Source organism: Lagenorhynchus albirostris, chromosome 11 (genome assembly GCF_949774975.1).
Source record: "Lagenorhynchus albirostris chromosome 11, mLagAlb1.1, whole genome shotgun sequence".
Lineage (NCBI taxonomy): Eukaryota > Metazoa > Chordata > Mammalia > Artiodactyla > Delphinidae > Lagenorhynchus > Lagenorhynchus albirostris.
The window spans coordinates 30,570,655-30,590,797 of record NC_083105.1 but is presented as its reverse complement, the minus strand read 5'-3'; the positions used below and the strand labels follow the sequence as shown (position 1 = coordinate 30,590,797).

Below are 20,143 nucleotides of genomic sequence, written 5' to 3'. Positions count from 1 at the left end.
CTTCCTGTGATGAGAACTTTTAAAAATCTACTCTTAACAACTTTCAACTATACAATACAGTATTATTAACTACAGTCCCCACGCTATATATACTACATCCCCAGGGTGTGTACCTTTTGACCACCTTCACCCATTTGCCTCCCGCCAAAACCCCCACAAATCACCAATCTGTTCGTTCTGGTTTGTCTTTTAGATTCCACATATAAGTGAGATCATACAGTATTTGTCTTCCTCTGTCTGACATTTAGCATAATGCCCTCAAAGTTCATCCATGCTGTCATAAATAGCAAGATGTCTTTCTTTGGTTGAATAATATTCCATTGCATATATATACACACATTTTATATAAACCATCAATATGGCTTCTTAATCCTCATCTATTCTTTAATTTGCTATATAAATACGTATATTCATCTATCGTACCCAATATATCATAAACCAATTAGGGAGATACTTCTTTTGTATCCTCACCTTCATCTCCTATTCTACACCATAAACATGGTACACACTCTGTTATGTATACAGAAGTTTAGCAAGTGTTTTCTAAATATTAAATGTCATTGTAGAAGAGTATAAATACAGAAGTTGTAATGGTCTGCACTGAATTCATACTGATCCCATGACAAACCTGGAACTCACTTTTTGAATTACTTTCATATTGACATATTGACTCTTAAAATATAGAAATGCCAGTTGTGAACTTTCTGGATAGTTGGGTTCTTTCCAGTAAGCATTTACTAAGCATCTAGTAAATCTAGACTGTATCCTAGATGCTTACCATGACTATGTAGTATGACTATAAAGAAATAACTGAGGTATCAAAATACATAACCTAACAATATCTATTTTTACACTAAGAATTAATTATGTTAGCTCATCCCAGTAAGGCTGTCATTGCTAAAAACATTTCAAGCACTCCTATTTTGAAATTTCCTTTAGAGTCCGGGGCACTTTTAAAAGGAAATATCCTCAATGACAGTAAATCTTCATTTTCTAGAAGATACATCAACAAGAGTAATTTTGAAGAGATATGGGGATATATGTATAACTGATTCACTGTTATACAGCAGAAACTAACACACCGTTGTAAAGCAATTATACTCTAATAAAGATGTTAAAAAAAAACAAGAGTAATTTTGTAGGTAAGTTTCATTAACAAGTGAATGGTTCACACACTATGTTATAGGGACATTGGTTTAAAACATAATTATATCATAGAACCTGTTGTTTATCAGAGGCAAGTGTCTATAAAAGGCAATATTTCATAACACAGAATCTCAATCAATTCAGAATGTCAACATCCTAAACCCAAATGAATTGTTCAGTCTTGTGGAATGAATTCAACAGAATTATGCTTTTTAAAAATTAATAAACATGTGTTCTGCCAATTATTATTTATCACTTATTAATTTTGACATGAACGCTTCCTTGAATCTCCAATGTTATGGTTTTCTATTACAGACCTTAACTTTTTTCCCCAGATATCATCAGACATACCACACTTCATTAACAATTACTATTTCCTAATATCTTTGGTAACATAAATTCTCCTTTTAAGATTAAGATAATATCAAGTCTTCATTGTCACTTTAAATGTGTGGCACAAGCTTCCTACAACCTAAGCAGAACTAGATTTAAATTTGGCTTTTTGTAGTCAATATTTAGAGTCAATCAGAATAAGCCAAATCTCTAGCCTCCTGTACATTTTCCATCAAGCCTTAGGTAAACAAGTAAGCATGTCAAAAATCATCCAAGAACACTTTAATTCCAAGAAAGAAAAAGAAAAAAAAATCTAGCCCTTGATATTACTTTCAAACTTCCGGTAACATGTGAGCGGCTCAACAGTATATAGCAGAAAGAGCAGCAGAGTGGGGAGTTAAGAGAACTGGGGCCACAGGCCTTCTCTGCCACTGAGCATCTGGGCAGGTGAATTGACTCATTTCTCTATCTTCAGAGAAAGAAGCCATCATCTTATCTGGAGGGCTGCTTTGCAGAATAAATATGATAGTAACTGTTGCATGCAACATGCTTCTGACACAATCAATCTTCTTCTATCAAAGAAAATCAGATTCTTTATCCTCATGACCTCAAATATTACAGCCAGTCCGCCAAATCTATTTTCTTTAACTAAAGCAGTGGTCTGAAGTCTGCGACTGTTACCAGTATAATACTCAAACTCTTCATGTCAAAAGCACTTATTTATGGAGCAAAATCGGGTTGTGAGATATTTGCCGTAAGCTGAAGCTTATCCTTATAAAGAAAAAAAGTTTATTTTAATATTTTTACACAAAAATCTTTCAACAACATACCACAAAACTTTCTTGGACAATTTGAAAAAGTCAAACATGATTAAACCAGCAAGTAACCACTGAGGATTACCACTCTTAAAAAAAAGACCTACAACGTGCCAGGTGTTATGCTAGGTCCTGGGGATACAGACAAGCACCAACTTAGACCTCACCCTTGAAGAACTCTGTTTATCTAGGAGTGTGAACTTGACAGATAAATATAAGATAATAAAAGATATTTTAGAAATACTGTATTTCTCTGGCTTAAATATATTTCAGAAATCATTCTTTCCACTTCCCAGCATTTTTAGCCCATAAAATAGGAAATTCCACACTTGTTGAGTTGATGGGAATCTGAGTCCCCAATTTTTGCTTAAAATATCTTTCAGAAATTTATAATTAAGAAGTAACACTGAAACCAAAAGCTAGTTTATACAGAGATTGTTTGTCACATGCCAGGCAAAACAATTAAAGGGAACAGAATTTGCCACCTCTCAGAAAAACCACAGAATTATCAAACTAAGAAAGGGCAGTGTTTCCTTTTTATGCATTAGCACTCAGTTACTATTAAAGACAAAAAAATTAAAACACACAAAGACAATAAAAAAAAACCCTTGTGTTTAAACCAATAAGAAATGCAGACAAAACCTATACATAAGTTTCAAAGTTACAGGTCAATTGTAAAGTTGTTAAGATAGTTAAGATCACAGAACATAGGTTATAAAAAGCAACATGTTACCATGCTGTGATTCTTAATCAAATGGCCAAAATGATTTAGATGACTTAAAGCTCAGGAAAGGCTTGGACTCAGATTTTCCTATACCAAAGAAAGTAGAATATGCCTGTAACATGCCTCTGCCAGTTAGCTGAAGTATTTCTGTATGTATATTTAATTTCTACTTTTACCTCCCACAACTATTACTAAATCAGTAATTTATTTTCTAATGAATGTTTCAGAACCAAGGAAACACTGACAATACAAAGCAATGGCAACACAGACATGGAAATGACCCTGCCTAGGGAAGGTGGGGGAATGCCTCATCAAAGAACCGGCTTTTAAAGTGTGTCCTGAAGAGACAGCAGTATTTTGTAATATGAGGAACTTAGACAAAGTATGATGTACAAAGTATTGATATGTCAGAGAATAAAGAGCAGGCTGGGCACGTCTGTACCACAGTAAGAACTCGTGGTATGACTTGAGGTGATCACTGTGACAGCAGAGATGGGGTCCTACAGGGGACTCAGAGTCTAACTGGACAACCTGAGAGTTCAGTAAGTGCCAAGAGAGAACATCCAATTTCCTGGAGAGGCTGGGAGGGCTTCACGAAGCAGTTTCATGATGAGTCCTACAAGATGACTAGTCCAGATGAGGAGAGCAGCACAGAGCTGTTTCTGAACCAAATTTTCCATGGCTATTAGTTTTGTGAATTCCAATTTTAAATTTTAAAAACCTTTTTCATGACGTCAATTTTCAATTTTTTTTTTGTAATACTTGTGCCTGCTTCTGAACAACCTTTCCAGTTCCTCCAAATCTGTTCTCATCTGCAGTGTGCTGCTGCAAAACCAGTTATCAAAATGCTATAGAAATTTATTTAAAATACTAGTAAACAAACTAAACACCTAAAGTGGAGCGAGGCACTGAGAGATCTGATGCATGGACTCCTGGCTTCTAAGAGGGCCTGTCTGCCAATTTCCTCGTTTTCTACATGTTTTATATGGATCAGGAAGCTAGATAAATAATAGCCTTCAGGCTAGGAGAGAAACTATCCCACACCTCTCCCCATTCTTCTGGTCTCCTTCCCCTTTCATTCCTTTCCCTTTCAGAGGCATCTCGGATGGCAATTAATCCACTAAATTGCATTCCACGACAAGACCACCATTATTCACTGACTTCAACATTAGAGAAATGTCATGATAATTTTATCCTTTTACACCTTTAACTTTTCTAAGTAATTAAGAGGCAGTACTTAGGAGAAAAAAATCTGCTTTGAATACTCAAACATATACGTTGATGTCTAACTACTAACTAAATGTAAAAAGTTACATTCAACCAACTACATAATCTGTCCTATTCTCCCTCCTCTTGGCACATCCCACTTCTGCAGCTGTCATCTTTAAAGTCCTCAACACTGCTATAATCTAGTGACTTTTGATGACTCTAATCTCTTAGCTTACGTTTGCAGCTTTAAGTTAAACTATAATCTCTCTAGATCTCAAAACCCACTCAAAAATTCTTCCTTTCAATTCCTTGCAGCACCTGCCTTACGGGGCTACCTAGTATTGAATATATTGGAGGGGCATAGCCAAAGAAACCCCTCAAAGGAGGAGTTTTCCTTCCTTTCAGCACAAAGACCTTCACCAATGCAGCCTCAGCCTGGGGAAACATTCAACTTGAATCTACAAGAAAGGAGACAGGGGACTTCCCTGGTGGCTCAATGGTTAAGAATCCACCTGCCAGTGCAGGGGACACAGGTTCAAGCCCTGGTCTGGGAAGATCCCACATGCCACAGAGGACCTAAGCCCATGTACCACAACTACTGAGTGACCCAACGCAGCCAAAAAAAATTAATAAATTTATAAAAAAAAGAAAAAGAAGAAAGGAGACAGTAGGGGCAAGTCCAAGATTATGACGCAACTCAGAACTGACAGTCTGGCTCTCTACCTTGGTTGTATGTGGAATATAAGCAGAGCTCAGTGCAACTTAAAAAAACAAACAAAAAAAAACCACAAAACAAACAAAAAACTTCAAAAGTAATAGTGACAGGAGAGAGATCACCATCAAGAGTTCTAAGACTAGGAAACGATGGTAGCAAAACTACTGCCATATGAAGGTTTGACAGCTGACTCCAAAATGTCTTTCTTCTTTGTATAAGAATAGCTGGAGGAACTTCCCTGGTGGCGCAGTGGTTAAGAATCCGCCTGCCAATGCCGGGGACACGGGTTTGATCCCTGGTCTGGGAAAACGCCACATGCCGCAGAGCACCTAAGCCCATACGCCACAACTACTGAGCCTGCGTTCTAGAGTCCGTGAGCCACAACTACTGAAGCTCATGTGCCTAGAGCCGGTGCTCCACAACATGAGAAGCCACAGCAATGAGCAGCTCACACACCGCAACGAAGACCCAATGCAGCCAAAAATAAATATATAAATTAATTAAAAATAAATAAAATTTTTTTAAAAATATGTCATTCTCTTAAAAAAAAAGAATAGCTGGAAACAATATATCCCTATTCATTATAGGAAGAGATCAAAGACTAGGAAGGAGACATGTGCACACACTTAACACAGGTTCCTTGGAAGCATACAGCACCTGATGAATCACCGCACAAAAAAGGAAACCAAGAAGGAACGCTGGACATACCAAGTGAGACAGACTGAAAGCTCTGCATAACAGACTCTCTTTCTTGGCAGGTCACAGTTATTACTGTCTAGCACAGTGATCACATAACTATTTTTTGAAGGAATTTATTTATCCAAAATCTTAAGTTTTCCACTCAAAGTCTGAGCACTAAAAATAAGTCAGATACAATGTCATAGGAAGAGCCTGCTAGGACACCTTCCTAAACCTAAAGTTTTATTTCATATACAAATACAGAAACTCCACTTTTTTTGGATTAATTCAACATACACTTGCACTTAAAAGCTTAATGTCAAACTTTTGTAGAATTTTCTCCTCTGTTAAAAAAAAGATGTAGGGCTTCCCTGGTGGCGCAGTGGTTGAGAGTCTGCCTGCCGATGCAGGGGACACGGGTTCGTGCCGCGGTCTGGGAAGATCCCAGATGCCGCGGAGCGGCTGGGCCCGTGAGCCATGGCCACTGAGCCTGCGCGTCCGGAGCCTGTGCTCCGCAACGGGAGAGGCCACAACAGTGAGAGGCCCGCGTACCGCAAAAAAAAAAAAAAGATGTATTAATCTGTAAGAAGCATTTTAGAAAACTTTATCAACATTTTGAAATAACTAATAATAAAAGTAACATCCATTTCTAAGGGCCTATTCTTAGTATTCTACTTCACTTAGTAAAGTTTATCTTACCCTTTAAAAGCAGGGATGGTGGAACTGTTTCCGAAAGAATTAAACTTATATAACAGTTATAACAAAATATTTCTCATCTTCAATAGTATGATTCAGCTGACATATTTTCAGTTTAAGTTAAAAGAAAAAGTGCCTTGTGATAAAGTCTCACCACAAGCCTATTACAGTTTCTAAAGAGAGACAGGGGGCTTCCCTGGTGGTGCAGTGGTTGAGAGTCTGCCTGCCAATGCAGCGGACACGGATTCATGCCCCGGTCCGGGAAGATCCCACATGCCGCTGAGTGGCTGGGCCCGTGAGCTATGGCCGCTGAGCCTGCGCGTCCGCGTCCGGAGCCTGTGCTCCACAACGGGAGAGGCCACAACAGTGAGAGGCCTGTGTACCGCAAACAAACAAAAAAAGAGAGACAGGGACTTTCCTGGCGATCCAGTGGTTGGGACTTCGCCTTCCAATGCGGGGGGTGCGGGTTCGGTCCCTGGTCAGGGAGCTAGGATCCCACATGCCTTGGGGCCAAGAAACCAAAACATAAAGCAGAAGCAATATTGTAACAAATTCCATAAAGACTTTAAAAAAATAAAATAAAGAGAGACAAAACAAGCATTTTACTGGAGTCTGAAGTCAGTGGACTCAAGCTCAAGACCAGACACAAGAGGCTCATTCAAGAGTCATTAAGAACATCACAGGTAAAAGTCATGCGCCAGAGGCTAGTAACAGAAAGATAAACAGTCCCTGCTCTCAAACTGAATTATCTCCTGGAGGTGTCAAACATGTAAACAACAACAAATTATGAATTTTTAAGAGGGCTACAAGAATTTGAGAAAGTAAAGCAAAGACCTAGAAGTTGAGTGGCACCAACTGTACACATAGCAGGAAAAGACAAAGAATCCTAAATACTTAACTAGCCTCTCAGCAACGAGGCTGGCAAAAAAATGTTAATCAAAAGATAACAAACTACCAAAATCCTTTAAACCCAGAAATTACAAAGGAAACAATCATAAATGAAGATAAAATCTACAAAAAAAAGATGTTCACTAGAGGATTATTTAACATAAGAGAAAAAACTTAAAACCCAAACATCTACTAACAAGGGACTAGCCATGGGATGGAATATCACACTTATTAAAATGATGTTGATGAAAAAAATCTGATGACAGGAGAAAAATAATACAAAGCTTTTTAAAACCACACAATTATACTTACATTATCTCAAGCATGTTAATAGATGTACAAATTTTTTTTAAGTTCAGAAATAAATCAAAATGTTAAAGCTGGCTATTTCTCAGAGATAGTGATTTTGTTTCATTTTTACATTGTTCTATATTTTCCAAAAATTATACAATCAGTATTGTTATATTTTAAATTGGTAGAAAAGTTATGTAAGTCACTGTATTCCAGGATTCCCTTTTAAAACCATTAATACCCCTTTCAACTTTTTCGATAGAGAAATTCTCTCCCCCAAATTCCACAGAACCCACTCATTTAAACAGTTTAATATCTGTAAATTCCTTGAAACAGTATCTGGCAGGTAGAAAGCAGCTACACCAGTGTTCATTTTATTAAATATTTTAAAATTCCCTTTATCTAGTCAAAGTAATTAGTGTGTTTTATAGCTGGTCTATTTTTCATGCCAGTTTGACAAAAAAAACCCATAGGTTTTCGTTTTTCTTTTCTGAATTCCAGCATCTCTTAAGGGATGACTACTGTTTCCCTCTGAGATTCTTCCTTCAAAGAAAGAGCAGGAGGAAGAAATTCTGTCAAATACCAAATTCTTCAAAGGGAAGACAGGAAATTAGTGAAGGGGGTGGAATTTTAAAATATGGTTAATTGTTAAGACGCAGCTACAGAAGGGTACTCCTTAACATATTAAAGAGTCTCTCACAAATCAACATTCCATGGGATTAAATGCTATACTTACCCAGATGAAGAAATAAAGAAATCATATATCAAACTCTTAGCTACGGACAGGACTATATGTAACTATTTAGAAAAAATGTCTTCATATGTATTTATGAGCTGCTTGGAGTGCGTGTGGAGTAGTGGTGATGGTGAGGGACAGTCCAAGGGAAACTAAGAAACCAAAGAAGGTAAGCAACTGTTCTACATAATAAAGGAGGGAGAAATTTGAACTTGCAAACTGGAGGAAGACTTGAGGGAGAAATCAAGGAACTTAAGTGGACTGCCTCCCCTAAGTAAGTTTTCAGTCAAGTCCACATTGCTCACTTATGCTTTAGTAAAAATGGATTCTTTTATTCAAAGTAATACTGAATTCTGCATCTCAGTTGCACAAGACTGCACGCAGACCCAAGAACGGAACAGGGGACACACCTGGCTTATCCACAGATATAAACTTATTCCACTCATGTATTCATTTTTAGTTTTGACAAACTTATACATGCATGAAGTTTGTTTACAGAAACAGGTCTATAAGACTTTTTAAAAATATCAGCAATTTTTTTAGTCCCCTTATCCCAGTTTCCATTCACAGGCAACAAGGAACAGGTACCTTTCGTTTTAGTACCTAACTCCATTTCTACAAATAATACTTGCGGTGCTCCTGCTTGCTTTTTCAGTTTTAGGTGTTAGATACATAAATCTCTTTAAACACTATTCCTCCTCCCACCCCCAGCACAAGCACAAATGCTTCCCAAAGTACTTTTATTTAGAGGATATCAAGAAACTACAACTCAATAATAAGACAAACAACCTAATGAAAAAGTGGACAAAAGATCTGAACAGACACCATAAGTTACTGGAACCCAAAAGGCTATCAATGGGTAAATGGATAAACAAACTGTGGTACATCCATGCAATGAAATCTTTACCAGCAATAATAAGAACTGAACTATTAATATATGCAGCATGGATGAACTTAAAATTATGCTGAATGAAAGCCAGACCAAAAAGGAACACATACCTTATGATTCCATGTATAGAGACCTTAGAAAGTTCAAATTAATCTATAATGACAGAAAGCAGATTAGTGGTTCCTTTCCCTTGAGCTAGTCAGAGTTCTCAGAGAAGACACTTCAACTCTGGCCAGCATCCTGAAAGCAAAGTGAGGGAAGGTGGCTGCGGATCTTAACAAATGCTGTAAACTCACACTCACTCTCATTTTAGCAAACTTTGACAGAAAGTAGGTGTCAAATGCCACTGATATGCCACTTCTTTAATGGAAGTCTTAGATAAATAGATTTACTGAAAAGCTACACTGTCTTCATGAATGAAACAGCATATCATCGATGAAACACCAAATGATAAATTAAAGGCAAAATTAGATGGTAAATCTAAAAAATAAATTCAACAGTTGAAAATTCGGGACAAGGTGGAGAGAGAAGACGACCTACTGTGGACATATTGTTTTAAAAGTTAAAACTTCCAAGAAAGACAAGTTAATAAAATTCTCTGATTTTATATTTTGTACTTTTGTGGGAGGTAACAAAGAAACCAAGTGATTTACCCATGGTCACTTGGCTTTTTAGTGGCAACAATAAAACTCAAATTTAAATCTGGAGAGATCTTAAGACAACATCACAGAGTTGAAAACCCAAATCAGAAGTTTTAGGTCTAGTCACACACAGGAATACCATGAAGATACACAGGCTCAAGGACCTACTGTACAGCACAGGGAACTATACTCAGTATTTTGTAATAACCTATAAGGGGAAAGAATCTGAAATCCAATCATATATACACCTGAATCACTGAGCTTTACACCTGAAACTAACACGACATTGTAAATCAACTACACTTCAATAAAATACAGATATACAGTCTCTGAGAAAGGTGGGCATTCCTGGCAAAAGGAACGATGTAGCAAGAGCGTCCAGAGGCAAAAGAGAATCAGGTAAGTTCCAGTGCTCAATATATATATTCAAAAAGTGGGGTTTAAGCTTAAAGGCAGGTGAATTTAAATTTTATCCTAAATCTACTCTTCATGCAAAAAAGGGCTGATTGGTGTTTGTTTTTCTGATATCCGACATTCAGAGGGTCTGATGCTGGAGGATATCCTTTTCCTGGACTTTGCCATCATCTCTTTCCCATTTTACTGACTGACCTTCCTTGTTTTCAGCTCCCTATACTTGCCCTTTAACTCATCAGTTCTCCACCATAGTACTAGTTGTCAGGAGTGTGCAAAGTAAAGTACCTGAAGTTTGTGATTCACTTTTTAAACAAACAGAAAAGGGTAGTTAAAGCATCACTCACTTGATTTGGGGCATAAGTAGAGAAAAAAAGGACAGAATTATAGCAAAGGAACTGAAAATTTCACGTAACTCTAAGTATAAGCAAGGCAGCATGGAGTATACGTCAATGCCATCCACGTCTGTCCCAAGAGGAAAGATCAAAATCTAGTAGGAAAAGATCATACTCTAACCCATTTCACTTTTGCTGATTCCACTGATGTCTGCCTTCACAGCTTTCTTTTTATTTTTTTCACTACTAAAACCGTTCTACACTCCTCTTTTGATCAACGATTAATTCCTTCCATAATACCTTACCAAGAGTTAGATCTATAAAATGTAAAAGGGTTGGGAGAACACTCAAGATCAGTACACCTGTACAGTTTCAGCAGTGCTAAACACTGGAAAGTGAATAATCTATGGAGAGCAACTTTTTTCAAGCATTTAAAACTACAACAGCTTACGTGCCAAATCTATATAAATCATTAATTGCTTAAATGTTTGAAATTATGACTCCATGTACTACATGAGCATTCAAAAGAAATGATAAAGTCAGGTACAGGCTTTCCTGCCTTGACCTAAGGAAGGCAGAAGAATAACCACATTGCTATGCTTTAAACTTTAACAAAGACCATATATCTACACATCCTCCTGATGCCTACAGTGATCATGCGCTAAGTCATGGGCCAAGAGTTCACGCTCAATGCATGAAGAACTCTCTCAGAAAATCAGAACCTGCAGCAAACATTTAAAAGCTTGACTCCAAGAGTACTCCTATCGGTAAGCAGTAAGTACAAGGGTATCATACTGTAAATTTTAGACCATAATATATGCTTCAAATTATGGCATTTTACATCATGCAATATGCTAATGGATTACAGATACAACAAGCACATCTTAAGAACATCAATGTTGATGAAAGGAAAAATGTCATGAGCTAAAAGAAAAGTGAAACTGGTCATTTTAAGACAAATTTTAGCTACTGTAATTTGTCTAAAATGGACAAATTACTACACCGCAGTTAAGAAATGGAAATGACTTCCTATGGAGAAGCTAAATTCTATTGTCCTAGCAACAGTCTATGAAATGCGGCTGCCCTCCAGAAGTAAAACAGGTTGTCCTATGAATCCATCTGAGCAAAGCTAAAATTTCAAAGGTAAAAAATCTTTAGAAATTCTCCAAGAAAAATTCCTCCACTTTATCCACTTTACCTTCACGCAAGCTACACAATGTCTAAGTCCTAAATCAATCCGCCAGAAAAATACTGATTGAACGTTTATGGGATAAAACTCTATATATCCTCAAGAACTCATGTTCTTACCTGAATGAAATTACTAAGACAAAAAGGATGTATAATAGATGGGAACTGTATGACCCAGACTACAAATGTACAGCAATTCAGACAAGAAAGTTAATGAGTGATGACTGCAAAAGGTAGATGAATGCTGAGTTTTGAAGAATGGGAACATTTAGACAGACAAGATCAAGGGTCCCATCAAGTGAGAGGAAAATCATAATGATGTCACAGCAAAAGGAATGAGAAGAGTGTACGCAGGAGACTGCCAGACATGACTGTCCCGCAGTGGGGAGTCAGCAGTATAGTACTGCAGCTCTGCTATCAACTCCAGAAACTTGATTCACATTGCGAACAGCACCCCCCCAGAGGTGTGCAAAGTGGTGATCCTGGTTAAGTAATACAGAAAAGCAACAAGTGGGTGCTCCACTAAAAGGGATTCTGTGAAACAAGGGAGCTTTTAAAACACTAAACACATTTAGATAGATTCAGTCCATATTACCATAGCAAAATATGGGAGAAGTCCCAAATGGGAAACTGCATAAACTAGCCTATCTCGGATTTGGGTTTTGCCCCTCTCCCTCCATAAAACTCCTATTAATATTTCTTAGAATCGGTGTTCTAAAATGCACTTTAGAATACTGAGCTATTTTATAAAAGGTCTTCAGAGTCAAGCTGCATCTTGATAAAGAGAAAAATGAGGAACCACTGAGCATTTTAGTCAAGAAACCACAGCAGCAAAACTACTTAAAAACAAGAAAATCCTGGCACAAATATCAAAGGTAGATTAGAGCAGCAGATCTGAGAATTTTGAGAGTAAAAGATTGCTTAGAATCCTTCTGGGAGCAAACCAACTCACTGAGTTAATACAATGAACAATAAATCCACATTGTTAATAATCAAGTTATTTAAAAAGCATCTTTTAAACAGACAAATCCTTTTTTATGATCTACTTTTCAGAACACACAACTTTTAGTCCTAAATTTGTCAAGTCTTTATAATAGTCATACCAGTTTACAGTTAGGGAGTATCATCTCAGATTTCACAATGTAAGCAAGCACTGGTCCATTCAAAACTATCCTTGTTTTTTCCTCCAGAGGCCGAAGTGACAAAAATATTAATACAAATCCAGGTATCCTGGATTTTGCAACACCACATTGTTGAAAGTTATTGTACTTAGAAATACCAAATAATATTCCTACCAAAGAGGTAACTAAAAACACTGCATACTGTTTAGAATAATTAACAAAGTTATTTAGGAAAATTTTAATGAAAAATAGCTTTAAAAGAATATGGTGGCTAGAGGGAAGAGATATGGGAACATATGTATAACTGATTCACTTTGTTATAAAGCAGAAACTAACACACCATTGTAAAGCAATTATACCCCAATAAAGATGTTAAAAAAAAAAAAGAATATGGTGAAAGGTTTACTATAGTTTATCTGTATCTCTCTACCAGAAATCTTTATGAGCTTAGATTTCCACAACCATTAGTAAATTATAACCCATGATTCCTAAATATATTCTAAAGCGCAGCGAACAAGCCTAAGGTTTTGTAACAAATGATCAAAAAAGTGTTCAGCACAGTCTTGAGATGGACCTGTTTTGAAATTAATTTCATTATAAAATCTATTTTAAAAACAGATGCAGGCTACTTACTATAGTGTCATACATGAAGCAAAAACAATTGCATTTTAAATCTGGTCTTAAACAGAAAGTAATCCATATAGGGTAGATAAAATGGTTAAAGTCAGATCAGTTTACATCAAATGGCTCTTACAGTAGACTGATGAACTATATAATCTGTTCTTTAACATTAAGCAAAACAGCAGTAACTTTTGCTTTCATGCACAGAATGGTAAATTATCAATTAGTCCTATTAATATTCTTGAAAGATCATTAAGGACTAACCTGCTGTTTCTGAAGGAACAGCTACTTGTTAACTGAAATTAATAAGGACCACTACTTATCCACCAATTTATGTCCTTTTAGTTTGAAGGAACATCCAAAGTCTTTCCTTCTAACATAAAATAAGAGCTAGACTAAAGCATATCATATGTATATAAATATACAGTACTGTACTGACACAGCATGCATTATTTTTACATAAGCCCCCATGTTCAGGTCATTTGGAATGGCAGACGCTGGGGCATGAAAACAAACAGAACATTTTCCATCTAGTACTTTCACAGTGCTTAATAAATAAGTAACTCAATAACCGTAGATGGATCTTCTGCAAGAAGACAGTGCACACAGATAAAAAAATATTTTCAATTTACCAGTCTTACAATTGTCACAAAAACCACCAAGTCCACAAATCAAACTTGGCTACAATAGTCAAAACTACTTGAAAGCACTATGCTCACAGTCAAATAAATCAATGATGTCTTTCTAATTTATAAAGGCATCTCAACTACGTAATATAATTTTAAGCGAAATGCAAACTCAACGTGGGTGTTTCTCAAAATGCTGACTACTGGGCCCCACTCACATCTGCTGAATCAGATTTGCGGGGGCAATGCCAGGGAGTCTGCACTTTCAGTAACTCCCCCAGGTGACCCTCCTGCACACTTTCTGCAGAACCACCACCTTCCCTGTGAGCTTTATAGCAAGGTTTTGGATATCAAGAACTAAAATCTCATTTGGGACCTTTTAAAACTAAATTTCATTACATACCGAATTAATATTTCAAAAAGACTTAAGTAACAAGCTGTGGCAGAAAAAAACCAAATACATGAAAAAATGACAGCAGAAATTTAAAAAAGAAACTTTTAGTACAGGCCACTTTATTTTTAAGTCAAGATTTAAGACACCCCTAATCATTTCAAGGACTAACCAGTCTTTGTAAACATAATTCCTAACTTAAAAATAATCCCATCCACAATATTAAAAATATAGTATTTCAAATATGTTCAAATTCATTTACTCAGCTGTTAAGCAAATCAGGATATGAACTGCTTATATTATACCAAATACAAGCAACGATTAAATTTATAAGTTAAACCCAAACAAATCTGTTTATATTCCACTATTAAATTTACTGTGGTCAGAACCTGATTTTCATAAACTTATATAACTTTCACAAACTTACGTAGACATGTATAATGGAAAGAGCAATGAAGCAAAAACTAGAAGGCATCTAGAATCCAGTTCTGGCTAATCTAGCTGCTGGCTATATTATATGACCTTAGGGCCTAGAGAAATCATTTTACCTACCTAACAAACAAGGAAGGTACAGCTATCTACTAATTTCACAGATTTACTGTGAGAATCAAAAGGGATACTATGTAATACACTCTGAAATACTGTAAAGCATTTCATAAATCAAAGGCATTATCATTAAGAGTAAAATTTGAGAGACACTATCTTTAGGTGCCTGCTGTAAAACAGACTATTAAGGAAACAATAAACATAAAAATTGACCTTTCAGATTCAACTAGATGTTGTACATTATTGTATATATCCTATAAATTATAAATATAAAACATAAGAATTTAATAGTCATCTGTCTTATGCCCCCATTTATAATAGATATATTTCTTGTGTAAAAACAGAAATGAAATTACATGCACCATGAATTGATAAGTGTCAAAACTGGTCACTAAGTATAATATTCTACTTTCACATGCTGGACAATTTCCATAATAAAAAATTTTAACAAGACAACAATGTATATGTGTGTGTGTATAAAATATCTGTAAAAGCTAAAAACCAAATATTTTAAAGTTTTTTTTTTGAAAATTATCCCCATACCTATTGTATCATTTTCCTTCAATGTTACCTTAGATTCTATACATTCCAAAATAAGCTGCTCTCACGTACCCTTCTATATATATATCATGACACCTATTAGAAAATAACTATTCCTCTCCAACGGAGTGAGTAAATACTCTTACCCAAGCTGCAAAAACTTAATTTTCTGCTCCCTGATCCTTACTCCTTTAATTTTCTCATTCATTACAAAATTCCAGAAGTAAAAAGTGAAATGACCAGTTTCAACTGCAGGTGTGTGTAAAAACATAAGAAAAAAAAGGGGGCAAATACACTTTTTTGTTAGTACTGCAAAAGACCACCAATAGTTGTAATTGGCCGTTCCTCTTAAAACCTGTTGACCCATACAACTCAATTCACATGGTAAGAGAATGCTGCACCCAAAATTAAGTTAACATATCTGTCAGACAAAGGAAATTGGTAAATTTAACCCCCAAATCAAGGATTCTACCAAGATATGCATAACAATGTATAATTACTCTGCATATATCAACATAATTGCTCAAATGATGTCCTTTAACCTGGGGCCATATTCCAGACTGAAAAGCATAAACTACCTTTCATCACAAGCAGATTTTTTAACTTAATAAAACTATTTGTAGCTCAATAGCTTATGCTTTACAGTAGTCTATGAAGAAACTACAAGTGGTGAATTAAAAATTAAATGCAGATAGAAATGGTAACGATCTTGTGGTTTGCAATTAAAACTGTATTTAGTAATATCCACACATTTATTTATTCATTACTTGAAAGCTGAATCTTTTTTTATGTTACATCTGCAGTCACAATCATCAGAAGATATCCTGTGTCTAAAGAGATAGTGTACCTCATGTTTTTGATTTGTGAGGGAGGGGGACAGAAGGGACCAAGTCGTCAGGGAAGGAAATCTCACCCATTTAGCTGTCACTACAGCACATGTTTTCTAAGCATTAAAAACTCCATTCATTTTTATATAAGATATTGATACATTTGACAAGAGCCATGCACAGAAACCACTTTTTCCAATATAGTCTTCAATAACTTTGAGGGTAAGTACTCCTGCTGGAAGTCCTCATTTGTATTATTTAAAAACAATTAATTGTAAAATCTGCAGTCAAACCATAAAAGGCAAGCTGTTGGAAGATGAAAAACAAAAAAAAAATTACTATACCTTATTCAAACAAGGTTAATAATTTGGCATGTTTACTTTAGAATCTCTTTATAGCACAGAAGCTAAAAAAATTTATAAAACCACTATCATGCTGGTGGGTACCCTTATTTGGTGGCAACGGCTAGTTTTAAATATCTATTTACAATGAAGCTATTACTTTCCTTATTTCTTTTCCTAAGTAGATCCACACTATTATTGACCCTATTATTTTATCATAAGCACAAATCAAATCTAGTTTCTCACTTCATCTCAGAGTTCTACACTAAATCCCAAGCTTCAATTAAAAAACCATGATTTCCCATACAGTTGCAGAAACACCCCTAAAAGAGTGAGGAATTGCAGAATACGGGAAAATGAAGACAATTTCACCTTACACATCTAAATGGGGATGCCAGTAATGACACCTGCAACAAAAATCAAGAGGGTGTTCTCTGAATTTTCACCATTTTAATAAAAGAAAATGCTGAAATTTTAAATTAAAGGTGGCGCTCTGTCCTCAACTCACCCGATTGTGACTCACTTTTGCAGACTATATGGTAGGAAATAACTTACTTTTCTAAGATCTTTGCAGTTACACCCAAGCCAAAATCAGGACAGAGATCCACCCTTAATTACAGCAATTCATGCAAAGCACAGAAACTAAAACGGCCCCCTGAAATCATGGCTAAAGAAGCCCATTTCATATACTAGTTCTCAAAGTCTCCCTTTAAGGAGTATGTTCCTATTTACTTCAAATTTGAACTCACCAGGACAAAAAAGAAAAAAACAGGGGGAGGGGGACCCAGATGAAACGCTCAAGTACAAAAAGCAGATTCTCCTCCAATCCCTCTAATTCCCCCAATCCGCCTCTGCCACACACAAGGACAGGGAGTCTGGGGAAGGCTGGCAGCAGGACAAGCGGTGAAGGCCCTTCATTCACTCACGTGGGCCACTATCCAAAGGGTTACAAACCCTCTGCCCGAGGAGAGCCTCATACAAAGCAGATCCTTACAAGTACTTTTATTATAAAATACACCCACGCTGAACAAGAGCTTTATTTTAAAATAAGACTGTCCTCAGGTGGGGGGAGGTGAAACACAACAAAGGCTTCCATGTTGAAAGGCAGACAGTCCAGATATAAGCATATACCTACACGCGCATGAAAAAAAATCCATATAACTAATTGATCATGAACAGCAATCGATACCAACAGGAGCCATTAGATTATTAATAAACCCAGAAAAGTGGCATGCATAGCGGCCAAAGGTGGCTGCCTGCTGCGCTCTAACCCCAGGAAAGGCAAAATTACGCGTGCAGAGGAGGGTCGAGCCCTCCGCAGGTTTGAAGACCCCCGGAGCACCTCTTGCCCTACCCTCCGCGCCAAGCACCAATGCACCGCACAGGATTCGAGCACTCCCAGCGCTGCGAGTCCGGCAGAAAACTGGTGAATGAAATACGCACAGACACCAACCTGGCCAGTGACCGCGGTGCAGAACCAGGGGTCGCTAACTAGCTAAGCCACAGGATTCTCCAGCAGGATGGAATAAAGGGAGTACACCCCCCCCCCACCTCCGCAACTGGAATGCGGCTCTTACTGACCCTTCCAAAAAGGGGGTGGAGGACGCAGGATTTTTTTCTTTTTTTCTTTTAAACTAAGTCTAAGAACGCGAATCGGAAGCAACCGAGAACATCCTGGGGGGCCAGACAACAGACACCGGGATAAAGGCGAGACTGTTCTCCAACTCCCGGGGAATCGCCATCCGGTGTGACACGCATCAATCAACTAGCCCCAGCCGGGGGCCGACCCCGGCCCCGCTCTCCGCCCGCGGAGCGCCAGTGGGGCTGAAGCCGGGGATTAGAGGGGTGACCCTCCCGGGGCGCGGGGAAAGAGTGCCGGGCACCGTTGCCCTCAAGGTCACCAGGCGCTGAAGCGGGGGCGGCCGGCCGCAAGATGGGCTATGGCGCGGCGGAGGCGGCTCGGAGAAGTGAAGAGCTGCGGGGTTAGACGCGAAGTCCCACCGAGCCCCGTCCCTGGAGCCCTGGGCGGGGACTCCCGGCCGGACCCGGCGCTGAGGCGCACGCCGAGGAAGCCGCTCACCTTTACGATCTGCCGGGGCGGGCGCGGCGGGAGGCAACCTGCGAGGGGGCGCCGGAACGCCCCCGCCAACTTCTCCCGAATCCGCGCAGTCCACGGAGCACCCAGCTGTCAGGAGCCCCGCCGCGACGCCCCCACCTCCGTGTTCCGCCAGGCTTCCCCCGCAGGTGACCTGTCCCGCCGCCCCCGCCGCGGACGGGCGGCGGCCGCCACTCACCTCGCCAAGCAGCAGGAACCATTTTCCGAAGGGGAAAGGAAGGGGAGGCTGCAGGAGGGTCGGGGGGAGGGGGCGGTGAGGACAGCGGGAAACGCAGAGAGCGGGGGCTCGGTCCTCAGCCCGTCCGCAGGCGGCTCGCAGGACTCAGAGCGCCAGGCGGAGGTTCGGCTGCACCTCGAGGATGAGGTGGCCACAGAGCTGAGAGGCTCGGCTTCCACCAGCCGGGGCTCCCTACTCACGCTGCACTGCGAGGAGGCGGCGGCGCCGGCGGCGGAGGAGGAGGCGGCGCCCGGCCGGCCCCCGCCCAGAGCCCGGCAGCCGCCGAGTGGCCGCCCGCGTCCCCGCAGGACCCGCCTCCTGAGCTCCGCAGAGCCGCACACAGGGCGCGCCGCGCTCAGCACGGGCAGCTTTGCCGGCCTCACGCCGCCGTCCGCAAAGGCAGCGGCGGGCGGGGTGCAGCCCCCTCCGGGAGCACCGCAGCCCGACCCGCTCGGGGCGGGGCCTGCGGCCCCCGGAGAGCGGACAGCGGAGCACGAGGGGGCTACGCGAAGCTTCGGGCAGGGGCGCCGCTTGCACCGGGTGGCCCGCAAGATTGCAGGGGGAGGCAAGGGGAGGTGAACACTCACCCGTTCCGGTCTGGCGCTCCCTTCTCTCCACACCCTCTCGCCTCCCGCTCCACGCTGGCGGCGCAGCTGCTGCCACTGCCGCCGCCGCCGCCGCCGCCGCCGCCGAAGCTCGCGTTGCCGCCGCTGCCGCCTTGGCTAGGCGCGGTCACGTGACGCGGCCCGCGGGGAGCCTGGGGGCGGGCAGGCGCGCGCGCGCGGGAGGAAGCGCGACTCGGACGGAGACTGGGAGCTGAGCGGAGCCGAGAGGGCGTTTAAGGGGAGGACCCGAAGAGCGCGCCCCCGGCTGGCGAGCGCGCGCCCGATGATTAGCACTTGCCGCGCGGTGGGGAAAGGGTGGCCGGAGTGAGGGGCGGGGGACTCGTGCCTCCACGCGCCCCTCCCTCTCTTCCTCCGCTGAGCGCCTCGGCCGGCCGCTGCCCCCGCCCCCTCCCGTTCGCCCCTTTCCTCCTGTCGCTGCCAGCGATTGGCTGAAAGGCTCTGACGTCCTTGTTTCCATGACGTATCGGGGCGGGGGG

At 40.0% G+C, this 20,143-nt stretch overlaps 1 protein-coding gene across 4 annotated transcripts in view; it reads right to left on the bottom strand.

Annotated features, from left to right (window-relative positions):
• The window catches only part of ATP2B1 (ATPase plasma membrane Ca2+ transporting 1), a 132,018-nt gene extending 112,236 nt beyond the window's left edge, over positions 1–19,782 (bottom strand). For 3 of the 4 annotated variants that reach the window (XM_060164965.1, XM_060164967.1, XM_060164968.1), the window contains exon 1: positions 19,629–19,782. The gene's annotated coding sequence lies outside the window, so the exon portion shown is untranslated. Of the gene's footprint in view, positions 1–19,002; positions 19,231–19,628 lie in introns of those variants that run through there. The other variant, XM_060164966.1, reaches the window with a different exon arrangement.
• Positions 19,783–20,143: the final 361 nt, after the last annotated feature.